We start from the raw sequence: 19,439 nt of genomic DNA on the forward strand, positions 1-19,439 counted from the left end.
CGCGGCGCATGCTGGGAAATGTAGTTCCTCTCGTCATAAAACCCCAGCGCAGTCCATAGGCAGAGAAACTACAATGCCCGCCAGCCATGCATCTCGCCGGCGCGCACTCTTACGTACCGCGCTGACCCCTCCTCTCAATACACGTCACCCAATCCGTGCGAAGGGGCTGATGGGACGTGGGAGGACCTTTCTGGTGACGTGCAGAGGAAGAAGGAAGAAGGGTCTGTTTTGACAGCCCTTCCTGCGCTTTGCCTGTCGGGAATGGTAGTTTGTTGTCTTAGCTGCTGCGTAGTTTTCCTGATGCTTATCGTTAAAGTTTTTGTTTAGTTTGCTTCTGGTAAGTTGTATCAGCCAGTCTCCACTCCCCCGGCCCCCTTTGTAATAGTTAAGGACTCAAAACCCACCATATGCCACGGGGTCCCCCTTCCTTCCCGCCTAAAAGCATTTTGGATTTTCCAGAGGATGCTTAGAAGCATTTGCAGGGAATGCCATTTTCAGAGCTGTGGGCTGAGCCAGTAGAGGGCGAGAGTGGAAGTGCTTGGAAGCAGCTCAGTGCTACAGCCTGTTCCTGTGAGTAGGTAGCTTCTTCCATGTGATTTGGAGCCCTGGTCGCCCCAGGATTCCCAGACACGTTGAAAAGCCTAGCTCTGTGTTTTTGTTTATTTATTGCATTTATATACCACCTTTGAGTGGGGATTCAAATCCTGGTCTCCCAAATTCTAGCCCGATGTTGTAATAATCACTGTTTTTAAGGCTGCCCAGACGAAATATATTAAAGTATTAATATAATGTAAGCATTAATGTAAGTATTAAATTGAGTTTTACATCACAGCAGCCTTTACATGTCAATGAAATGCTTTATGTTGACAAAAACATATTGACAAGCACATCTTTTTAGATACAAAACCACCCTCCGGGACCTTCCATAGGAGAAATTGTGATGAAAATTACTCTTTGGGAATAGCCATCTTGCATTTTCAGCCACACAACTTTTTCCTCACCTTTTTGGAGAGGGTAACCCCAGCCCAATTAATTTTTTTCTTCCTTTTAACTCAAAAAATCAGCTGTCAAACAATGGACAAAGGCATACTATTCTGACTGTCTTAGGAACCAGAAGCAACAAAGAATTTTGTGGCTCCTTAAAGACTTACATATTTATTGTATCACATATTTTTTGTGGACTAGAATTCACTTCTTTGGATGTGTGACATTGGTGGGCATACATTAAGTACAGAGAAAAAAATATAAGGCAGGAAAGCTGTATTGTATAAGCAGTTATACTCATTTCCCACTAGGTGTCAGAATATTGCTGGAGATGCGGATTTGGTAGGACAGTTTTGAAGTGTTTCAGATTCATAGAGAGCATATTAACCTTTGGTAATCTTTATCCAAATTTTTGCAGATGCATAAATCATAAAGAAGCCTCATCATTTTCTGCCTATTATATTTAATTCTCTAGGTCTAACAAATTCACTGAACCTTCCTATGAAATCATTCTGGAAGCTGACAATGAAATCCATTCTTTCATTTTCACATTTACAGTCACGATGTTAACGTCATGTTAGCCACAGTGGTTATTTTCTGGGTGAATATTCCATGAAGACAGTAGGTCCTTCACAAGTGCAGTCAAAACCATATGTTGCAAATCTTGTGTCTAAATTCAATTTATGTAATGGTGGATGGTTTCAGGTTTCTTTTTTTAAACAATCCTGATGCATTCAGCAACCACTGTTATAATAGTATTTCAACTTGGCAGGAATGTTGCATGCATATGGCGATGGTTGGGTTGCTCTTAAGGAAGAGACGGAGTTAAATATTCTCCTTTTCACTTAAAGAGAAGACCCCCCTACCCACTTTCAAAACTCATTTTTCTTCCTGCTCCACTGTTTGGAAAGAGTTGGGGTGAGGCTAAATTGCATCTTCAGGGTTCAGATGGCTGATTTGAAAGGTGGTTGTGGCAGCTTGTTATGCCAGAGGCCCCAAGCAGAGAGCAGTCAAGATCTCATGAGAGAGACAAAGGCAGGGAATAGGCACTGTTTCACTGTGACAACTGGTTCTTCAAGGACAGTTATGGGCAACCTGTGGTCCTCCAAATGTTGGTGGACTCCCAAATCCCATCATTCCTAGCCAGTGTGATCATTGTCAGGAATGATGGGAATTGTAGTCCAACAATTTGGAGGTCCATAGGTTCCCCAAACCTGCTCAAGGGAGAGACAAGTGGTGGTGGTCAGCTATTCCTCCAGCAACCCAGCAGTTGCTCTCTTCCTCCTCCTTCCCTGCTCTTCCCCACAGTAGGTACTTTGGATGTAGAGAGATGCCCATCCTCAATGTGCTTTTGCCTGGGTGTGAATTTCTGTTATGATGTCCAGGAAGAGAGGCACCAGCTACAGAGCTCACCTCTAGTTTCCTTTTAGTTTCTCTCCCCATCATCAACGACCCCCCCCCCAAAGTAAAGTGGGCAGCTTCAAGGCTCATATGTAGCGACCAGTTTCCCTGCTCTCTCTATAGTGTATTAATATTAACCTTGAGTTGTGTTGGCATGTACAGCTTAAAAGCAAGGAGATGGGAAGTTGATTGGTGTCTTATGATGAGCTCTAAATGATAGATGCTCTGACCTACTTAATAGATGCTGAATATTTTAGGATATTTCCAGACATGGCTTCTAGCTGCAGAGTGGAATGCAATCTTTCTTGAGCATCTGAAGATAATAGCCACAGCCTGCCTACTGCATCAGAAGATTTTTGTGTGGGAGCCAGTGTGGTGTAGTGGTTAAGAGCGGTAGTCTCGTAATCTGGGGAACCGGGTTTGCGTCTCCGCTCCTCCACATGCAGCTGCTGGGTGACCTTGGGCTAGTCACACTTCTCTGAAGTCTCTCAGCCCCACTCACCTCACAGAGTGTTTGTTGTGGGGGAGGAAGGGAAAGGAGAATGTTAGCCGCTTTGAGACTCCTTAAAGGGAGTGAAAGGCAGGATATCAAATCCAAACTCTTCTTCTTCTTCTTCTTCTTGTGTAAGAAATCTTTTTATGTTTCCATTGTAATAAGAAGCAGGACTATTTATTAGTGATGAAATTCATTATCTGTGAATTTCATAGAGATCTTAAGCCAGTTTAACAGCAAAATCATATGAGCCAGTGCTAGGTAGACCAATGGCCTGACTGGTATAAGGCAGCTTATATAAGAGTAAAAGATAAAGGGACCCCTGACCATTAGGTCCAGTCACGGACGACTCTGGGGTTACGGTGCTCATCTCACTTTATTGGTTGAGGGAGCCGGCGTACAACTTCCAGGTCATGTGGCCAGCATGACTAAGCCACTTCTGGCGAACCAGAGCAGCACACGGAAATGCCGTTTACCTTCCTGCCAGAGTGGTACCTATTTATCTACTTGCACTGGTGTGCTTTCGAACCGCTAGGTGGGCAGGAGATGGGACCGAACAAGGGGAGCTCACCCCGTCGCAGGGATTTGAACCACCAATCTTCTGATTGGCAAGCTCTAGGCTCTGTGGTTTAACCCACAGCACCACCTGCATCTCTCTCTCATATAAGCGTAAGATACCATTAAAAGACAACAACTTAGAAGTCTTTTGACAGTCATGGCAATAGCTCTATGTGCACACATGTCTCTTTAAACTGAGTGGGCAACTTCAGGCCTAGGGACTAAATATGGTCCTCCAGGCCCCTCTCTTGGGACTCTGCCCAGGCCATGTGCCCATGCCCTCTGTGACTGCTTTTACCTGGCTGCTTTTACCTATAAACTGTTACTGCATCTTTGGTTGAGAGGATGGAGGTGGATGGTGATGTGTAGAAACTTCTTTTTGCATGGTTGGAACTTTGACTGCTATACAAAGTTAAGAGTTGTGTTCATTGTTCTATACACTTTTACCTCTTGCCCAACCCACTACTGACATGTGACAACTACGTACCACTTCATTTCCCAAATAACTGCCCTGTGAACCAGTTGTGAATCGCCCTGAGATCTATGGATGAAGGGAGGTATAACAACAACAACAACAACAACAACAACAACAACAACAACAACAACAACAACAACAACAACAATAATATACTATACAAGTCAATGTCCCTCCCTTGTTGGTTCATACTGAATCTTCTTCTTGGCAGATACAGTGGTACCTCAGGTTAAGTACTTAATTTGTTCCGGAGGTCTGTACTTAACCTGAAACTGTTCTTAACCTGAAGCACCACTTTAGCTAATGGGGCCTCCTGCTGCTGCTACGCCGCCGGAGCATGATTTCTGTTCTCATCCTGAAGCAAAGTTCTTAACCTGAAGCACTATTTCTGGGTTAGCGGAGTCTGTAACCTGAACGTAGTGGGTTACTTACAAATAGCCATATTTATGTTCAAATCCTGTGAGCATTAATGGGGTGGGATTGTCATTGTTCTCTAAAGTAGGCAACTAGCACCACACCGGGTGGCGGGGAGAAGTTAGGCATGTGAAACCATCTCTGGATTGCGTTCATAAGCTTTCAGGTGGTTAATATTGTGCCTAATGTTGGTGGAAATAGAATTCGGCTATTTTTAATGCTAGGACAGAGCTACTATTGAACAGCAAACTATCCTGTCTATTAGAAGTTGCAGCTACTCTTAACAAACATCATAATATACAGGAAGAGCTGTGCCTTTGGCATAGTTTAGAGACAACATGTTTCATTATGTTCAGCCTTCATTTTATTTATTGTTTGCTGCTTAATGTTTATTCTAGGCGCTGTACAGAGTTTAAGCAACAGAAAAGTTCTTTGCCTGTGGCTCACAATCACAACCTCTGCGACTTTCAGGCAGAGGTGAGAGGTGTCATTAGTATGTGAGCATCCATCATTATTTTACAGTAGGATATAGTTAATCAATGCATAGTGAGATAATGATTAATAAGGGATAATGCCCCGTTGGAATTGTTAAAAACCCAATCAATTTTTTATCATTCTCTAGGTATGGTCACGTAGAAACTATTAGACACTGTGTAAGACAATTTGTGAAGGTGCAGAAAGTCCAGCTCCAGTAGACCTCATTGTAATTAGTAAAGTGAAAACTTCCAACTCATCAGCATAAGTCAAGGTCCTTAGTGCTATTGCTTTATATCTTTCCAGAAATCTCTAGTCATTTGGCATCCAGTTTGCTTTAGCTGTAGCCTCTGCTAAGACTTTCAATATACCTGGAGGGTTCTTAGAGCTATTTCTGACAATACTGATGGAATCATTCCGACATTAGTCAGATTATTCTTACAAGAAAAGCAAAAATGTTACCCACAACTTGTCTCATTTTCTCAGCATCACTCCCCCGTATGCTGTCATGTGAGTAGCAAGTGTCTGTTTTGCCTGGAGAAAAAGTTTGTTGAAAGCAGATACTGTAAACCTGCATTCCTTGCAGAGAGGCTGTACACCTCTCTTGAACATGATCTAGCTGTAAAAATAGAAGCAACTCTTTACTGCACAAACCGCAGAACAATAAAAATATCCAGCAAGGCTCTCTACCTTTGTTCTGCCTGGCTGGAGTTTATAGGCCCATTGGGTTGCATCTTAGCTCTTTATGTAACTTGCCATTACTATGTTCTCTGTACCAATTCTTGGTTTATTGTATATGCCATTTAGTGTATGTCTGTGTGTGTTAGAGAGATCCTCCGCTATGACTCTGAATAATTATGCATTAAGGGAACTTACACTTACTGAAATGTTTACAGCGTTTATCAGCTGCAGATTCCAATTCCCTAATTTGTTGTTTAGTCGTTTAGTCATGTCCGACTCTTCGTGACCCCATGGACCAGAGCACGCCAGGCACTCCTGTCTTCCACTGCCTCCCACAGCTTGGTCAAACTCATGCTGGTAGCTTCGAGAACACTGTCCAACCATCTCATCCTCTGTCGTCCCCTTCTCCTTGTGCCCTCAATCTTTCCCAACATCAGGGTCTTTTCCAGGGAGTCTTCTCTTCTCATGAGGTGGCCAAAGTACTAGAGCCTCAGCTTCAGGATCTGTCATTCCAGTGAGCACTCAAGGCTGATTTCCTTCAGAATGGAGAGGTTTGATCTTCTTGCAGTCCATGGGACTCTCAAGAGTCTCCTCCAGCACCATAATTCAAAAGCATCAATTCTTTGGCGTTCTTTATGGTCCAGCTCTCACTTCCATACATCACTATTGGGAACACTAAAGCTTTAACTATAGGCATGGATAGGAAACCTAGTTCTATAATGTAAAGCTCCCTTACTGCCCTGTCCTATAGTCCTGCTGTCTCTGAAGCTCTTTTACACCTGGACTTTTACTCTTCAAGCTCCTTCCCAATAAATACCAGGACAAACATGTGATTGGCCAAATTTTGGCCAGTCTATCATTTCTACTATACAGTGGTACCTCCGGTTGCAAACAGGATCCGTTCCAGAGTCCTATTCGCAACGTGAAAAGCCTGCAACCTGAAGTGCCATATCTGCACATGTGCGTGGCGTGATTTAGCGCTACTGTCCATGCGCAAGCGGCAAAACCCGGAAGTAACCCTTTCTGGTACCTCTGGGTCACCGCGGGATGCAACCTGAAAAAACGTAACATGAAGCGGACGTAACATGAGGTATGACTGTATTTTGATTGTTGCCATCCAACTGCTACATCAGCAAAGCATACAGTTTCCCTAAATGAGTCACATTTGTCCTGTTTCTTGACACCACACTCCGTTTGCATTTTCCCAGTGGGTCTGTTCCCACCCTCAGACATTTTCTGCCCTCATCAACAGCTACTTTCTCCCACTGCAGTCAACTTCATTTATAGCTCACCCGTTGCCTTGTGGGTTACACACAGCTCAATATAATTAAACCACGTACTACATAAATATTAAATGGCAGGGATAGTCTCATCTCATCTTCCACTGCTAAGGTAAAGGGACCCCTGACTGTTAGGTCCAGTCGTGACCAACTGGGGTCACGGCGCTCATCTCGCTTTACTGGCCGCGGGAACCGGCGTACAGCTTCCAGGTCATGTGGCCAGCATGACTAAACTGCTTCTGGCAAACCAGAGCAGCGCACGGAAACGCCATTTACCTTCCCACTGGAGCGGTACCTATTTATCTACTTGTACTTCATGCTTTCGAACTGCTAGGTGGGCAGGAGTAGGGACCGAGCAACGGGCACTCACCCCATCGCAGGGATTCAAACCGCAGACCTTCTGACCAGCAAGCCCAAGAGGCTCAGTGTTTTAACCCACAGTGCCACCCGCACTTGATCTGGCAATGAAATGTATAAAATAAAATTATATGGCCAGGTGCACCTCAGAGGAGAGGGCATTTCACAACCTAGGAGCCACCACAGGTAAGGCCCTTTCATGCACTGCTGCCCCATGAACAGAGGACAACAGAACTGTCAACAGGACGTCCCATGCAGATGTCAGCAGTTGGGCATTTCTATATGGGAAGAGGTGCTCCTTCAGATATTTGGGACCCAAGCTGACTGGGCTTTTTATGTCAATGTATGTACTAGAACTGATCGTGATGCTGACATAAATCCATGGATTTTATTGTATCATTATTTTTTTTATCTTTTTAAATAAAAAACTTAATTTAAAAAAAACCATTTAAATTTAGCAGACACTGTTTCTTTAAGATAAAAGCAGTCACCAAGTGGTGAGTCCAAATCAGATTGAGCTATGTAGCTGGTAGATGAATGGAAATCTTTCCTGTCCTCACATTTCCCTGTTCAAAATTATCCCTCTCTGTCCACTGCTACTAGCTCATGTGCTATTAGGAGAAAACGCAGACACAGCCCAGGTACCTGTCTGTCCGTCCACACTCTGCTGTGGTTTAGGATGTGGTTTGGGACAAAGTATCTGTAGATGGAGAACAAGTTGATTTTCCCTTTGCCCCCTTCCATTTCTCCACTCTCCTGAAGTGGCTTTTCATTCTTAAAAATGGTGTTGGGGGTTCAGTCACATGTATTTGCATGCAGTGTGTACTTAACTCCTTTCCCTATTTCTTTTTGAGATGAGTCCACTTTGGATCTCACTGTTTCTTCCTGTTCTTTGACCGCCATGGAGTCCTCTTTCAGTGTGACATGTACAGCTATACCTAGCAGGTTCATTCCAGTCTAAACACCCACAACATAAAGATGGTCAAAGATATTGCAATAGATTTGTATGCTGTCTGTGCAAAAGATTAGGCTTTCTGGATGATGTATTCGTCACAAATGAATCAGCTTTTCCATATGTGTTTTCCCTCTGTTATTATTGCAATTTAAAACAAATGCTTTTAAACTGCTGTTAAATTTAAATTATTCCATCTAAGTATTGCTTTCTAGTTTTCCATCTCAGCAGACACTGTTCCATTTGAATAGCAAAATGGACACTGAATCAGGGTAGTTAGAGACAGAAAAGCCCTATTAGGCTAGAGTCCATCACCCAGTAAGTGCAGGATGTAATACCTTGACAGAGGCCATATCAGATATTAAATTGATATAGTACATAAGCGCTCCACATTAACTGCAATTATAAAGAAAGAGGACAGCCAGGGAGTGAAATGTTCATTGGAATAATAGTTTAGTAATCCTGAAAGCAAGAGGCAATATCCAGCAGATTAGTACATGAAAGAGTCTATAAAATATAGTAGAGATGGGCAACTCATATATATATATATATATATATATATATATATATATATATATATATATATATAAGCACTTATGCCTTTCCAGTATAAACTCCAATATATGTCACCTTATTTAAGCATCATTTCTATAAAAATGGTAAATGACTCCCATGTTGTGGTCTTGCCACCTTACCAAGCAGGTCTGAGCTTGGTTATTGACTGCCTGGCTACCACATGTACACTGCCTTGGGCTCCATAATGGAAGAAAGGTGGTGTGTGTGTGTGTGTGTGTGTGTGTGTGTGTGTGTAGCCATTCTCACTGCTACATACACTGTGTAGTCAAATATATAGCAAATATATAAGTTGTTTTGTCTAGAGTGCTCTTTGTTCTCAATTTTTTAACTGATGGTTTTAAGGAGGGAGCATTCAGTGAATATGCTGCAGGGGTAGCCAGTATGGTGTCCTCCAAATATTTGTGGGACTACCAGCTCCCATCATCCGTACCTAATAGGTATGCTAGCTGAGGCTGATGGGAGTTTCAGTCCAATCACAGCTGGAGGGGAACCACATTGACTATGCTGGATTAAAGGTTGAGAATGGCTGATCTAACCATTGTACATGAATTTTGTGTCGATAGTGCTGCAGGTTACAAAAAAAAAAAATACAGTAAAGAGTGTTGTCAAAAATATTTCTGTAATGCAGGAGAGTTGTCAGTTTTCCCGAGAAACCGCGGTGACTTCCTTGCTGAAAGGTTTTGAATTTCAGCATTCTGTAGCTGCAGTGGCTATCATAAATTTGGATATTGAGCTGGGGAGCTGCAACTACCTTGGAGATAATTGATTTCCTCCCTGAAGTAATTTAGTAGAGTTCACTTCAGAGAACATCTTTCTGATTATTGACTCTTTATTATTAGTCGTTTGCAAAATTATTGCTATAGCTACGAAAGAACGTCACAGTTCTCTCCAACTTTGGCACCTTTCCTTGGGGTTTGCTTTTTCTGCCAAGCTGGCTTTAATAATCTTGTGCTTGCAAAGAGAAGCTGGTCTCTCTCTCTCTCCACACTCCCTACCTCAGAGAAGTAGGAATTCTGGCATCTTGGTTCTTTTGTGAGCCCATGCATTGATCTTAGAAATACTACCATCTCTTGTAAAAAGTGCTTTGAAAGAGTCAATGCCAGTTCTCTTTTTGGAGTAATCACCTTCCAGCAAAGCAAGGAATATTTACCATTGACTCCAATATGTAAAAGGTTGTTTGCGCCCTTGTGGACAAGTCACTTACTCTATGCAGTGTGTATGCATTTTCACCTGTGAATAAATTCTCAAGACCTCCATTAAAAAAAATATCTTATAGGCAGAAAGTCTGGGACAGGTACATAATCCTGCCAGCAACAATACCCAACATGGAGCCATTCCCCCTGCCTTGCAAGCTTAGCACCCTATGTTAGGAGGCCACTGCTTGACAAGGGCAAGCCCTCCTTCCCAGTCTTTAGCAACTTAGACCACCTCTGTGCACAGCTTACTCCTCACCATCAGCAGGCAGCTGGGCCTGATACAGAAGACAAGCTGAGACCTAGTAAGTCACATTAATTCCAGTGCTAATCTAGTACAGTACATAAATCTAGCAGTCCTAAGGGCTTGATTGACATCCTGCATTTGACTGAAAGTCTGAAACAAAAACCAAGGATTGTCAGGCATAGGGGGACTGTTTTCAACTTAATAGGTCCCAAGTTGGGTTGGCCCAGTGACAGATGCTGGAAGTATCCCATCTCTGCTTAGGGCTGGCTGAAGACATTTTACCACCTGAGGCAACTGTTGGTTGCAAAATGAGTGCTGCATGTAAATCAGGTTCCATGGAAGGTCACAAAGAATACTGGGTGCACGAATGGGAGTGCTGTATTAGCTGTACTGGTGTGCCTGCACAGCTCTTACCTTGCCCATTCCAGGAAGTGACAGTGATGTCACTGCTAGAAGGTTATTGCTGCAACTTCACCCCACCAGCTGAGGGCTTGAGGAAAGAACAGAGCAGGGTTGGTGAGGGGTGTGGCCTGGAGAAAATTCTGAGGGTTGGATGGAGATGCCTGGAGGGATTTATTGGACCCTGGGTTTGAAAGAGGGAAACAAAAGGACTGTCAAGCAACTGTCAGGCATAATGCTTTGAGGGTCCTTAATTGTGCTAGCCCAGCCTCACAGATAAGATATTGTGAGTTCTGGGTTCTCTTTGAAGATTTGTGCCAAAAAGAGTGGGAAAGACTACCCTGTTCCAAACTGAGATGAGCCCATCACAGCATGGAAGGAAACTGAAGTTGAAATCAAACTTCTAGCATTTTTATTGAACAGTCACCCTCTGTTCTAAAGCTACATATTTGGGTGTGACCTGTACAGCCTTCTCATTCTGTATCTCCAGTAGAAGAGAGTTGGGTGCTGAACGGCTTCAGTACTTCCTGTTTCTGACAGTTCTCAATTTTTTCTCCTAATAAAATTAAACATTTTCCTTGTTGCATCTTAAGGCCATTACAACTTGCTTAGTGCTTGTGCACTAATGAGAATAATTGGCCCATGTCTTTGGTGTAGCAGCACTTTGCATATTTGAAGACGATAATGCCTCCCTTCTGTCTTCTTTCCCCTTCGAATGATGAGGCTCCAGTCCCTTAAGCTTCCTTCAGAGCTGTTATTTACTGACTCCATCATCATTTCTGTTGCTCTCATCTGAACTCGCTTCAGCTTTTCTCTCTCTCCTTTAAAATGTGGTGCCCCACATGGCATGCAGCTCTCCAAATGAGGCCTGCTGGTGCCAAGTCAAATACAAAAAGCCATAGTCCATTCCAAGCTGTACAGGCTCATTGCCAAATACGGCAAAATAATTACCTCCCTTGTTTGTTTGTTTTTAACATGTGATATTACTTTTAAGGCAAACCACTGTCATATTGTACTGTTGGCCCTTATTCATTTTATCTATTCTTTCTCTTTATCAGTGGCTATAATCATTCCAACTTACTTTAAGAAAAAAGCAACCATCTAACCATTGATTCTATCTGCTCTTGGAATGTCCAGTGGGTTACTAGGTATTATGAGGTTGTGCATATGAGGTTATTTGTCACCAGGATGATTGTGTGGTGGTGATTTTATTTTATATATTTATAGTTCACCTTGACAGAACCTTCACAATGTGGCTTAAAACACAAACAGTCACCCAGAGTGGCTGGGGAAACTCAGCCAGATGGACGGGGTATAAATAATAATAATAATAATAATAATAATAATAATAATAATAATACAGAACACCAATTAAAAACAATTAAGTTAAAAACAATTCTTAAAAACCAAATAGCAGGATCTACAATATATCAAACCTGTATTATCTTAAAAAAAGAAAAGAACAACAGCTATCATCACCATTTGCTTTATTCACAGAAGTGGCTCATAGCAATGCACAATGCAAAAATAAAGACTAAAATCCCAAATAAAAGCATGAATAAAAGAAGAACCGCCAATCCTCATCCATAAAATGTATATAAAAGGGCAGACCCAACTCAACTCTCCTCACTAAAAAAAAGAGCAGAAGGACAGGCCAGAAACATACCTAAATGCCTTTAAATTCCACTTGAAAGAAACCAATCCAGATTAGCAGGTTTTTCCAGTCTAATCTATTTGCCCTCATTTATCCCAGAACTGCCTCAAGACACTAGCTCAGGATTTCAGCTGCCTCCCTGAGATTAAGTAGATGGAAAATAGAGTTGTGTGTCATCCACATACTGGTGACACCTCAGTCCAAACCTCTAGTGGACCTCACTTAGTGGTTCCATGTAGATGCTAAAGCAGTTCAAGATGTTAAACATCTTCCAACTGCTATCTCATTTAGCATACATAATTGAGACCTTAGTTCCAGATTGATATTCCCAGAGCCAGTCTCCTGTTAGCCAGTCTCTGATTTGGCTTTCATCACTTGGGAACATCTAATCACTTTGCCTAATCACTAAGAGTTTAAATCTTAAACTGGAGGAGGGCTTGGAACCAGAGGGCTCTTGCTTTCTGTTTGTTTGCTTCTATGCTGCTTGGAAGACACACACTGAGCTGCAGCTGTTAAGTGCAATGAGGAAGGAAGTTAAACGAATCTGCAGGACAGGGAGAATAATAGAGAATTTGTGGAAGTGAATTGCATGTTATGTAAAAGCACTGTAAATAAAGAACATTTGTAATATTCATAAATTGATGTCTTGCTTATATAGGTTCATCCTCAGCACAGAAACTTTGCATTGGTGGTAAAGCAATCAACATGCCTAGGATTGAACTCTAAGGCATTTTTAAAACGCCTAAACTATTATGGAAGATTTTTCCTCCCCAGTGCGGACTTCTGGCTCAATTTCCAGAGTCTTGTGTGTGCTGCTACATTGTTTCATTGTCTTCCTTATATCTCCTACAACAAGCAGAGCAAAAGATTTCTCTGAAGATTGATGCCTGCAATTAACTGAATTACTTCAACAGGGTGTAGCTACAACAGATTGAAAATGGGGCCAGCCACTGTGCCAGTGGCTGGCTGATGATCCTGCTGTGCCAATAGTGGGAGAGAGAGAAAATATTTGCCAGCTCTCAGTGAAGGAGTTCCTGCTGTGACAGCAGATCTCGCTTGTGTGCTTGATTTAATGTCTCCAATTACCATATCTCTGTAATTATGATCCGTGTCTGATGAGGATGGTGGAACCTTTAAGGCCTTGAGCAGAGGATCTCAGAGTCTTATAAGGATATAATGTCTTCCATTGATCTTCCTGCTTTAATGTTTCATCAACTCTGCAACCAATTGATCATTCCTTGAATAAAAACTGTAGCATTACTGTATGCCAACACTTGTGATTCATTTTCACTTAGCTAATCAAAATGTTGTTCCACAAGACCCTGATGATGTTCAAGATGCTTTGTAGGAGGTATTGCCTGAATCCAAACTGGCTGCCTCAGATGGCATATTTCTTGAAGCCTTATCAAAATATAAGACATGAGTTATTAATCATACTTTCTTCTCTGAAAAGGCTCTCAGGTGGTCCACTGGGCTGTCTCACTGCTGTTTTTGCCAGTTAATAAGAAATCTTATTTAATGCTTTTTGTAGGAAAAGATAGCTAACACATAAGGATCTCTATCACATACAAATATACAGTGCTAGTAATCTTTGTGAAATCAAGAAAAGGTTCTGAGCAAATCCCATTGCAACCATTTTACGTTGTTACCCTGATTCAGCAAAAGTTACTCTTAAGCTGACATGAGCTTTAACCAAGGTTCATCCTCGGCTCTACAGCTCATGGTTTGTCTGGAGGAGACAGACCATGAGCTTGGGTTCAGACAACATGTTAAGCTGAACCATAGCTTAGCTCACAGCAGCAGGACTGAAACCAAACCAGCAGCCACAATCTTCTCTCCAGAATCTGCCATGCTTGTCCATATGCACGAAGTCATGGTTTGGCTTACCAGTGCATGCAGACCACCTCTGTGTGCAGAAGTTGATGCAAATACACATCTGGGTCTACATTTGATATTGTTGTAGACTAATGAGGTTGGGACAGGAGAGGGTTGACGGAGCCAAAGGACTATTTGAAGTTTTTGTCAAACCTGCTGACCAGGCTCTGAGAGCTTAAGGTTAGACAATTGCTGTTTGAGACAGGACCATCTTGGATGGACTGTCTTGGAAAGTTCTGAATAAGAAAAAGCTGATCCGAGAAGAGAACAACCTTTCCCCCACCCCTAGCCAAGGTTGTTTTAATATAGGTATGGCTCTTTTCACATACACATCACTAGATTAAAACGCATTTAGATGGAGGATTGTGGTTTTACTAGGAGACTGACAGAGACACAGTCAGTAGAACATGAGGCTCTTCATCTCAGGGTCATGGGTTGATACCTCATGCTGGGGGAAAAAGATACCTCCATTGCCAGAGGTAGACTAGATGACCCTTATGTTCCATGCCAACTCTAAACTTCTATGATTCCATGATTCTACTACAGATGAATTTAGAAAATAATTGCCTATCTTGTTCAGCCATATTATTTGCTTATTTATTTAGCAAGTTGTTTAGATCACTTAATCAAAAAATAAATCTAGAATTCGATACTATTACACAGGCTGTAGCAAAATTCCTCTCAGAGGCAGTGAAAATCAGAAATTCGTATGTACAGGCGAAAGCTCCTCTGTTGGCTAGCATGGCCGATTTTACACCTTAATAACTGTTGATATTTATTATTGTTGTATGTATATTTTGGGTCTGTGGACCGCAACAAAGCTGTGTGTGGGTTTACAGAAAATAAACAAAATTTCCATGATACAATATTGTTTAAAACCCACAGACTTTGAAAAATCACTTGAGGTTTCAGTAGATGAGATGACCAGCTGACTTATGATTACATTCCTCTGTTGAATTTCTTGAGAGGGAAACTGGCAAAAGTCTGAATATTGGTGGTTTGATAAAACAAGGACCACATTGTTAAAAAGAATGCAGTCAACCCAGCCATTGCTTTTGGGGGGATAGTCCTCGGTTTAAATAGTTAGGCACAGCAAATAGTATTTAAAACACAAATACATAGTGACTGATAAAAATGAAGGGCTATAGTGCTTTGCCCTGTCAAGAAGAATGGAGAGCAATGTCAAGCTGCAAGGTTTGAACTCTGAAATTATATTGGTCCAATTTGTCTGAATGGGTCTTGCAGTGCATTGATTTAGCTAAACTTTCCCTTAACTCCAGAGTTCCCCAGAGCTTGTGATTTGTCTTGGAATAACCCCCAATAGTTTATATTTTTAAAACTCTGATTACGTATTTGTAGGAATTCATTAAGGTCTGTGCCCTCATCTGTCCTTTGCTGGCCACTTGGAAGTACTTCAAAATTATATTGAGGCTTTTGGGACTCCTAACTCCTTGTAATCCGGAATATGTGATTTATTAAAAAAAAGATGCCAACTGCCACATTGAATTATATTTGTTTTCAGAAATATCAGATCAGGAACTAAAATACTTTTAAAACAAACAAAAGAAACCAAGCACTGACCTGAATCAGTTTCACTGATTTCTTTGAAAATGATTCTGTGTCAGGGTTTATATAAGACACCGCAGGTGTTTGTAAAAACATGCTGATTTTGAGGTCTTGCTCTCATGCTTATTTTTACATAGCTAAGTCAACCCATCTGGATATTCGTTTACAGAGGCTTTCTCTGTAGTAAACCAGTTTTGTATTGCACAGTTTTAATGGATTTCAATTGTATTTCTGTATTTCATTGTCTTGTAAATCACTTTGGGACTTCTTTCTGGTACATGATGAGTTATGTAAGTTTAAGATGCGAAAACGTAATCATAAACATTTGGTGATCTTCTAACACATATAAAAATGTAACTCTCTAGTCATTTTAATAACAGAAAAAGAGCCCTGCAGGATAAGATCAAAGACCCATCTAGTCAAGCATCTTGTTCTCACACGGGCCAACCAGATGCAGTGGAAGTAGAACATATCCATCATGACTAGTAGTCACCAATAGACCCATTCTTGATCAAGTTGTCTGTCCCACTTTAGAGCCTTCCATGTTGGTAGCTGTCACTGCATCTTGTCATAGTGAATTCCATAGTTTAAATATCCACAGTACCAAACCGTTCAGGGAGGCTATGTTGAAAAGGCCCTTCACTTCAGAAGTTACTTCTCCACCTGGGAGGGGGCAGAGGAACCTTGTGACTTCTGGGGCAGGGAGGTAAATGTACACCCCACAGACCCACTTTGTATCCACATTGACCCTTCATTCAGAAAATGAGCGAAGAGGTCTTGAGTTATGTTAGAACATTTTCAAGGCTAGGCTAGCGTGCCAAGTATTGGAAAAGATGACTTGGGTTGACTTCACTGAATTAAAAAATGACTGTATGAACTGACTCTAATACTATCCCAGATAATAAATTTTGTACCCACCAAAGGAAGATTGGAAGTGGGTTGCCAGGTCACCATTACTTTGGCCGTGGCAGGGCACACCAGATGCTGAAAGAAGTCATGTGTTTCTTGAACAATATAAAATAAAATTCTGTGGTTCACTGTAGGGGAAAAAACATTTCGAAACTGCTGATCTAAAGAAACAAAGATTCAGCAGAAAAGCTAATGATGACACAGCAGTCAGACCAAATGCTCTTTCAAATTACCTGCCTTTACAGTTTCCCTTTTTTCCCTTTTTTGGCGAGGATAGGGTTCTGTACCTTCCCAGACCAATACTCCTGACTTCAACCAATTGCTTTTGCTTCAATTATTTCTAAACCACTGATGGGCCTTTCAATTAGTGCTGCTTGCATAATTCCACACAAGGGCTTCCAAAGCTGCCCATTACATGGCAAATATTCCTCCTGATTAAGCAAAGGAAGCACTTGATTGACTTTTGCTATAAATGCTGACATTCTGAGGCCAAAGATAAAACCCATTTACAATCTTGAAAGCATTGGGGCTATCTTTAGGAAAGATTTCAACTTCAAGAGAGGTGTTGGCATTGTCTTGGATTAATGTGCATGTCTTAAAGTATGCCAACAGACTGCGGACCTCTGCTTTCCTGAAATGGTTATATGATGTGCCAGATAATGAAATCTTATGTTAAAGTTACAGAAAAGTGCACCCAGTAGATGCCAAAGACTGTGTGTGTTTCAGAATGATCTATAACATGAAACATGGGGGTATTCTGGGAGAAAAGTGTTTTCAACTTCTTTGTGTACCAAGCGGCACAGAATGAAAAAAAAAAGGTTCTCTGCTGGGTTTATTTTAGTATAAGCACGTTAACTAGAATTGAAGTTAATTGACCTTTATATAATGGTTACACAGGACAGTACTTACGCTGTGCACATAGAGAGCAAGTTTATTTGAAAAGCAAATTGCATTAATTGACATTCATTGTGCAGCTTTCTGTTGTTTATTGCTAGCCGCTCATGTGAATAGTTTGTTGACGGTATAGATAGGACAAACATTTGTTTCTGATAAATAGGATTTTCAGTTGAGTAGGTTTTAATTGGATGAGTAGTACCTAGGCTTTTGTTTGAAATTATAAGGTACTGTACAGTGTGGAGCTAATCAATTCATGTAGAATTTTAAATGCTGAACATAACTTTTGAGAACTGCTGGCTTTTAATATCAAAACTCTTTGTCACTTCCACAACAATAAAGCACTTTTCTTCCCCTGTTCATTTTAATGCTTTGGGTGTTGATGCTATTTGCACAAGCTAAGTTCTCCTGGTTTAGACTATAATTATTTCCAAGTTTTTATTTATTTTATTTATTACATTTATATCCCACCTTTTTTTCTCGTAAGGAGCTCAAGGTGGCAAATATCTCCTTCCTTGTTTAATCACCACCACAACCCTGTGAAGTAGGTTAGTGACCTTCATGGCCAAGGGCGGATTTGAATCATGGTCTCCCAGGTCCTAGTCTGACAATGGCTTTCTAGCCACATCCTTTATGTCTGTTTTCCAGTACCTGTCTGGCTCCACCAAAATATTGCAAGTGGCTGGAATAGACAGTGTACAGCAGGGGATGGTGAGTGACCAGGGCACTGGGGTATTGGGGAAAAGTGGATTTTGCTAACCACTAGTTCCAGTGGTGGAGTGTGTTTCCATGCTGCCTGGGGCAGCTGTGTGTGTCCACACATGCATGCACACGCATGCCAGGGCCAGGGTAGAGAACAAACGCTGCCACTGGAGCAACACCAACCCCAAGCTGAATGGCAATTATGCCCTTCTCGCACCACCCTCCCCAGATCTGAGCCTTGCGAGGCCGTTTGGGGAGGGCGGTGCGGGGATGCGACAACTGCACCCTTCGATCACAGCAGGCGTAGGCAAATTCGGCCCTCCAGATGTTTGGGGACTACACCTCCCATCACCCTTAGCTAACAGGACTAGTGGTCAAGGATGGTGGGAGTTGTAGTCCTAAAACATCTGGAGGGGCGAGTTTGCCTATGCGTGGATCACAGCCTCTGTTCCTTGCCTGGTGTGCACCTGAAAATATTGTAACTTGTGCAGTCCCATATCTCACATCCTGCTCTAATACAGAATTCACTTTTGGGGGTCTTAGCTTGGAAGTTAGCACCTTGTTAACCCGGTTCTACTTCTTTCAGGTAATACTAACCAGGTATTAATTCTTTATTACGGGTGGCAGTCAACTACATTTTACTCAAATTAGACCCATTGAGATCAATGGACTTAATGTGGACATGTTCATTAAATTCAGTGGTTCTACTCTGAGTACAAAATTAGTTGCATATCACCCTTGGTTATTGCTTTAATATTTGGAAACTTGCAATCATGTACATGGGGCAATTCACACTAGTTCTTCCAAACGGAGTTTGTTGCAAAGACAACAGTTGTGTGAAAGGTATCTGCATACTTCTACCACAAATTGGTTCCAGGCTTCCAAATATAAGAGAACCACAGAAAAGAACATATTCCATGCCAACATGGAAGCACGTGATAAAGTCTGAACCTGCCAGCTTCTGGCAGGTTCATTAGCGGAGTCCACTAGTGGGCCTCTGGAGTCCAGAATGGATTCCAGAAGTTGCAGTGGGGAGTTGATCTTCTACAGACTGATGAACAATATAGGTTCACTGAACCATTTTTAGATCAGAATACCATATTTTTCACCCATCTTTAGTAGGTTTTACTTTGCACCTTACAAATTCAATAAATTCCAATTTGTAACTAAAACTACCGGTATATATTTTTAAAATGGGAGTTATATTGTGAAGTGTGAGCTTCTATGTTGATATGTTGTTATAATATGGAATATGTTGTTATATGTTGTCTATGTTGTTATAATACAAAATAAAATGTTCTGAAAAATATTTAGTATAAATAATAGGGGTAGAAATGTAAACGTTAACAATTAAA

General features: G+C 41.6%; 1 long non-coding RNA gene across 1 annotated transcript; it reads left to right on the plus strand.

Annotated features, from left to right (window-relative positions):
* Positions 1 to 198: 198 nt before the first annotated feature.
* LOC309340060 lies at positions 199 to 13,543 on the plus strand. Its single transcript, XR_014155784.1, has 3 exons — positions 199 to 337; positions 2,643 to 2,745; positions 13,053 to 13,543. It is a non-coding gene; the product is annotated as an uncharacterized lncRNA (long non-coding RNA).
* Positions 13,544 to 19,439: the final 5,896 nt, after the last annotated feature.

The sequence above is a fragment of the Podarcis erhardii genome (genome assembly GCF_964252035.2).
Source record: "Podarcis erhardii genome assembly, chromosome: 4".
NCBI lineage: Eukaryota > Metazoa > Chordata > Lepidosauria > Squamata > Lacertidae > Podarcis > Podarcis erhardii.